The sequence below is a fragment of the Tenrec ecaudatus genome, chromosome 14, assembly GCF_050624435.1.
Source record: "Tenrec ecaudatus isolate mTenEca1 chromosome 14, mTenEca1.hap1, whole genome shotgun sequence".
In the NCBI taxonomy this organism is placed as follows: domain Eukaryota; kingdom Metazoa; phylum Chordata; class Mammalia; order Afrosoricida; family Tenrecidae; genus Tenrec; species Tenrec ecaudatus.
Genome location: NC_134543.1, coordinates 39,925,980 through 39,932,368, shown reverse-complemented (window position 1 = coordinate 39,932,368; position 6,389 = coordinate 39,925,980). Strand labels below are relative to the sequence as shown.

Genomic DNA, 6,389 nt, shown 5'->3' with positions numbered 1-6,389 from the left:
ATGATACTGAACAAAACGTGCAAAAATCCTTATGCTCAATAGTTTCATCCCAGCGGGATGGCAGTGAGCAAAATTAATTTGCAACCTCTAACGTCTGTCCGCTATGTGTAAAATTTAAGTGGGGGAGTAGGATCACGGCATGTGTCAGTTGCTGTGAAGTGCTTAAGTTGCTTTTCTGTCTTTTTTTAAAAAATTAAATTATTTTATTGGGGGCTCGTACAACTCATCGCAATCCATACATCCATCCATTGTGTCAAGCACATTTGTACGTTTGTAGCCATCATCATTCTCAAAACATTTGCTTTCTACTTGAGCCCTGATATCAGCTCCTCATTTTCCCTCCGCATTATTATTTTGTCATGTCTTACACCGCCCGACGTCTCCCTTCACCCACTTTACTATTGTCTGTCCCCCCCAGGGAGGAGGTTATATGTAGTAAGTTTCTTTTCAATGTGACAGTGCAAAACTGCCCCCCTAGACTTTTTTAGGCTGTCAATCTTCATGGAGCAGACAGACTGGACATTCTCCAAGTGAAGCCACTGTAAGGGGTGGAGGAGGGTTCAAACAGCCAAGTTTCAGGTAAGCAGTGGCGTCCTTAACCTTTGAGCCAGTAGGGCTCATTGTTAGAGGGGAGGGTGTTGCAATTTGATATGGCTACATCTGGACGCATCTCAAGGAAAGGAAGTTGAGTTCAAGGAAGAACTGGAGTAAAGAGGACAAGAAGCGAGGCAGCAGGCGTGCTTTATCCAGGAGGGGCAAAGCACCACCCAGAGAGGTAGCAGCAAGCGCACCTGCTCCAGGCTAGCCCACGCTTAGGTTTGTTCCCTTCTGCTCATCCACAAAGCACGAGAGGCCAGAGAAGCCGCTGGGGCCTCGTAGACCGAGGCAAGGCCCTTGCCTTTGAGTCTGAGTGAGAGAAGAGGGCTTTGAGTGAGGACTGATTTTGCTTACATTAAAAAAAGGTTTACGTTGGGTATGCAATGACTTGGTCGGACAGTGTCAGGGGAACGGCGGCCATCCAGGTGAGAAAGCAGACAGCCACGCCCTCAGGTCTGATACTTGCCTCTGTACCTGTACATGCAGCCCAAAGAGAGGAGCTGAAAAAGGCAGCGGGTGAAAGGAGACCAGCTCCCCCCCAGGACTGCCCCACCTCTGCAGTCCAAACCTGGTGAAGGACAGCGTGGTGGCTTGCAACGGGGCTTTGCTTCCATCTGCGCGACAACTGGTCATTCGGTTGGCTGGTGCAAGGGTTGTAGATGACTGTGTGAAAATGGGATCATGGATACAGCACAATTTGGAAAAGATGCATGTGTTATTTATCTGAAGAAGCCACCTAAAGATTTTCCTTCCCAAATTGGAGTGATGACAGTTTCAGAATTGGCAGGTTTGGTTTCAGCAAGAAAAGATGATAGATTTTTTTATGCGATTGACTTTTAAAAATAAAAGATCATTTTATTGGGGGCTCTTACATTCTAGATATAAGAAAATCGCTTATCCATTGGCACTAGCAGCTCTAGGAGCAATGGTTTGCTCAGTTCGATTAGTAATCATTGCAAAGGTGACTGGGAAGAAAGCATATTCTGCAAGCCAGCAATTAAAAAAAATCATTTTACTGCGGGCTCATACAACTCTTATCACAATCCATCCATCCATCCATTGTGTCAAGCAGATTTGTGCATTTGTTGCCATCATCATTCTCAAACATTTGCTTTCTACTTGAGCCCTTGATATAAGCCAGTAAATTGATGAAGCAGTTTAGTCATTGTGGGCAAAAAGCAACAAAGAATCATTCCCTGAACCTAAAGAAAACGCTAAGAAGTTCTGCTGAAGTAGAAATACCAACAGAGGCAAGCTAGCCCTGAAACACACGGCGACTCTGCCCACAGAGCTCAACGCTGAACAAAGACAAACTAGAACCCACCTCAGGCGACTCTCGGCTCATGGGTCACGGGCAGTCCCACCCAGACGATGTAGGTACACCCAGCACTAGAAGCTGAAATGGATGGCATAGAGAACCACAACATGTATGACAGCGGTTCTCAACCTGGGGGTCGCGACCCCTTTGGGGGGTCAAATGAACCTTTCACAGGGGTCGCCCGATTCATAACAGTAGCAAAATGACAGTGATGAAGTAGCAATGAAAATCATTTCACGGTTGGGGGCAGGGGTCACCACCACCTGAGGAGCTGTATTAAGGGGTTGTGCATTAGGAAGGTTGGGAACCAATGAAGTATGAAGTTACAAATAGTGATGACAAATCATGCAACAGGTAACTGTGACACCGAGTACACCCCAATTCAAGATTTCCGCCCCTACACCTTGTAATGGTCAGTTTCATTGGTGGTTAATACACAACATGAATGCAATACAAACGGCATGAAATGGTTGATGAGGAGACAGTTGTAGAAGTATTAGGATGCATTTGATGACTTTTAAGGATGCTTATACAATATAAAAATGGAATACATATATGAACACTGATGAGACTAATATCTGAAAATACGTACATATACACACACACACTATATCTGCTCTAGCGTTTCCAAATTTATGTCAGCTAAATTAGAAAAGCGTGTGAAAGGATGCCCCTCTCACTTTTCTTGTGTTGCCCAGCGCTGGACTAAAATATGCATATTTATGTCATTGTTAAAAAAGATTCACTATGGCTGTAGGGGATGTTATGGAATAAATTGTACCCCCTATCCCTGTAGATGCATTTCTGTTTGGAAAGAGGGTTTCATTTGTTATGTTAAGTAGATCACACCCTAGTAGAGGGGGTCCTAAATCTAATTACTTCTGAGTCATGAAAAGAACAGAGCAGACTGTCTTGTTTTTGTGCATATTATTATCTCTGCAGATCTAGCTAGATAAGATAGGTGGGATAAACAATCTAGAGGAGAAAACAATGGGACTTGCGGTTCTGGGGGGACATGGGAGAGGGGGAGGCAAGGGAAAGGAAGTGGGTGTAGGAAGCCTGGTGGAGCTTGATCAAGGGCAAAGTAACCAAGAGGAATTACTGAAACCCAAATGAAGGCCTAACATGATAGTGACACAAGAGGAAAGTGAAAGGAAAGAGAGGAAAGAACTAGGAAGCAAAGGGCATTTATAGAGGTCTAAATACAGGCATGTACATATGTAAATATATTTATATATGACAATGGAGAAATCTATGTGCATATATTTATAGGTTTAGTATTAAGGAAGCAGATGGACATTGGGCCTCTACTCAAGTACTCCCTCAACACAAGAGCACTTTGTTCTATTAACTCGGCATTCCATGATGCTTACCTTTCCAATACGATCACTGTAGACAAAGCAGGTGCATAGGCTAATGTGGTGAAGAAAGTTGAAGGTGCCAGGCTATCAAAAGATATAGCGTATGGGGTCTTAAAGGCTTAAAGATAAACAAGTGGCCATCTAGCTCAGAAGCAACAAAGCCCATATAGAAGAAGCACACCAGCCTGTGCGATCATGAGGTATTGATGGGATCAGGTATCAGGCGTCAAAGAACAAAAAATCATATCATTGTGAATGAGGGGAGTGCGGAGTGGAGACTCAAAGCCCATCTGTAGGCTATTGGACATCCCCTTACAGAAGGGCCTCCAGGAAGAGACGAGCCAGTCAGGCTGCAGTACAGCACCAATGGAACATACAACTTTCCTCTAGTTCTTTAATGCTCCCCCCTCCCCACACTATCATGATTCCAATTCTACCTTACAAACCCAGCCAAACCAGAGGTTGTACAGTGGTACAGATAGGAACTGGAAACATAAGAGTAGCTATATCAGGAGGGGAAGGGGAAGGTGAGGTAAAAAGGGGGAACTGATCAGAATGATCTAGAATCTAGATATAACCCCCTCCCTGGGAGGTGGACAACAGAAAAGTGGGTGAAGGGAGACGTCGGACAGTGTAAGATATGAAAAAATAATAATTTATAAATTATCAGGGGTTCATGAAGGAGAGGGGAGGGGGAAGGGGAAAAATAAGGAGCTGATACCAAGGGCTCAAATGGAAAGCAAATGTTTTGAGAATGGTGATGGCAACAAACATACAAACATGCTTGACACAGTGGATGTATGGATGGATTGTGATAAGAGTTGTACGAGCCTCCCCAAAATGATTTTTTTTTAAAAGAAAAGAACAGAGCAGATTCAAAGACACGTGGGGAAGGAAACATGCAGTGGGAGAATTGCAATGAAACTCTGAGGAAGGGATCAGCATGGCCAAGACCCTGACTTGGATTTTTAGCCTCCAGCCAGAACTGTGAAAAAATACAATTTTGTTCTTCAAAGCCACGCCCACTTATGGCTATTCATGGCAGCACTAGCAAATGAAGACAGTGGAAACAGGGGGACAAGGAAGAGATTACTGTAGAACACCCAATGGATAATGTTGGTTTCCACCAGGGCACCAAAGAAACCTCCACGCACAATCTCCTCTGTGTTATAGGGTTGCTATGAGTTGGAAAGGACTCGATGGCAGTGGCTAGGTCTATTTAAAGCCCTCAGTGGTGCACATGGTTGGGCACCAGACTACTCATCACCAGGTGGGTCGTTCAAGCCTTCTCTCAAGCACCTCAGAAGATGAGGCCTGATGATCAGCTTCCTGAAGATCAGCTTCCTGAAGATCGCTTGGAGGACCACAAGTGGGAATCAGCAATGGTCTGGGTCTTTTTCTTTCCTTCTTTTTTTTCTTTAGTGTTTAAGGATGGAGAGGGCCTTGGCTCACAAGGGAGTGATTGTAGTCGAGCAAAAACTGAATCCTGGGAGATGAGGCAACCGCAAAGACCTCTGAGCCAGGAGGCAGCTCCACGCTAGATCTTCCAAGCAGGCGTTTCAGTGAGGAGGGGGATCCACCAGATCACATCGTGTTGGGCCGTCAAGTAAGAAGCCCTGCCATGTGGGTGGAGGACTTGGTTGCTGGGGTCAGCAAAGTGGAGTTTACTGGGGATGGGGCAAGAGCTGGCTGGGAAGCCAGGTTGGAATGGACTCAGGGGGAGTTGGGGAAGCGGAATTGGAAACATGGGTAGGGGCAGCTCTTTCCTCTAAGAGGAAAGGAGTGATGGGGAGGTAGTAGCTGGAGAAGTGGTGAAATCAAAAGGGTTGAGACATTTGCTTCTGTCCAAGAATGGAGAACATGGAGGGGAAGGGCTGGTCTTCGGTTGGAGCGAGGGCAGTTATTTTATCCAGGGGAACCGGGCTCAGGGCTGGTAGGGGAGAAAACGAGGGCACGGGAGCGAGCTACTTAGTGACCTCATTGAGGCGCTGGTGCGAAGTGCGTTACTCATTGAGCTATAACTAACCACAAAGTCCGCGAGTTCGAGCCCACCAGGCACTCCGAGGGAAAAGCTGAGGCTTATTGCTCCCATGAAGATCTCCAGCCTCAGAAAACCCACAGGCGATTCTTTTCTGCTGTGAGTCAGAAGAGATTTGATGGCAGTGTGTGGGATAAGGTGTTTGTTTTTTTCCCTCCACGTCAAACGTTCTGATAGGCAGCATTACATAGTTTCCCAAGATATTAAAAGAAACAATTCATTCCCAGTCAGGTTTTTTCCAAGGCCCCTCCAGGGTCAGAAGCGACCTCTAGTGGTCATTCCTTCTAGTCCTTTGTTTTTGTATTCTTTCATGGAAGTGCAGAATAGTGCTGTCTACCTTGTTATGATTACGTTTCCAGAAACAATTAAGACTTGGAGTTTAATATAGGAAAAAAATATGAGGCATTTGAGTAAAATAAACCCAAACCATCTGCAGCCCAAGCTAGCATTGCTTTTAATTAATTAGCATAACGAATAGGCGCCACCTGGAAGTACCCCTGTGGCATCACCAGGATGGATGTTCACGCTGCTTCTTGAACAAGTGGTTTGATTAAGCCCAGAGTTGGGACACCTGGCGCGCCACTGCTGAACTGTGGCTGAATGAGACATCTCTCGGTGCGTCGAGTACACACCCCTCGGATTTTCCCGTACTTGCTTTACTTCAGGAGACCCCGTGGTGTCGTGGTTATGCATTGGGCTGCTGACTGCAAAGTTAGTGGTTTGAAACCACCAGCCGCCCCATAAGACACAGCTGGGGTTTTCTACTCCCGCATAGAGTTACGGTCTCCGCAACCCACAGGGACGGTTCTCCCCTGTCCTATAGGGTCACTATGCATCAGCATCAACTCAATGGCAGCGAGTGTGACTTGGCTTGCTTGTTGCTTTGCCGAGCCCTGGCTGGTGCTTTTGGTTGGCATTGCACTGCTAAGCCAAACTCCAGAGAAAGCGGAGGTTGCTTGCTCCTGAGAAGATGCCCAGCCTCACAAACCCCGTATACGGTAGCTGGAAGCGAGAACTGGCTCGCTGGCAGGGGGCTTGGTTGGTTTGGGGTTTGCTTTGCTGGAGTTTTGGGTTT

The 6,389-nt window shown here is 46.2% G+C and overlaps 1 pseudogene; it reads left to right on the top strand.

Moving 5' to 3' along the window:
- The first annotated feature begins 980 nt into the window (after positions 1-980).
- LOC142426561 (MICOS complex subunit MIC27-like) lies at positions 981-1,997 on the top strand (annotated as a pseudogene).
- The last annotated feature ends 4,392 nt before the right edge of the window (positions 1,998-6,389 follow it).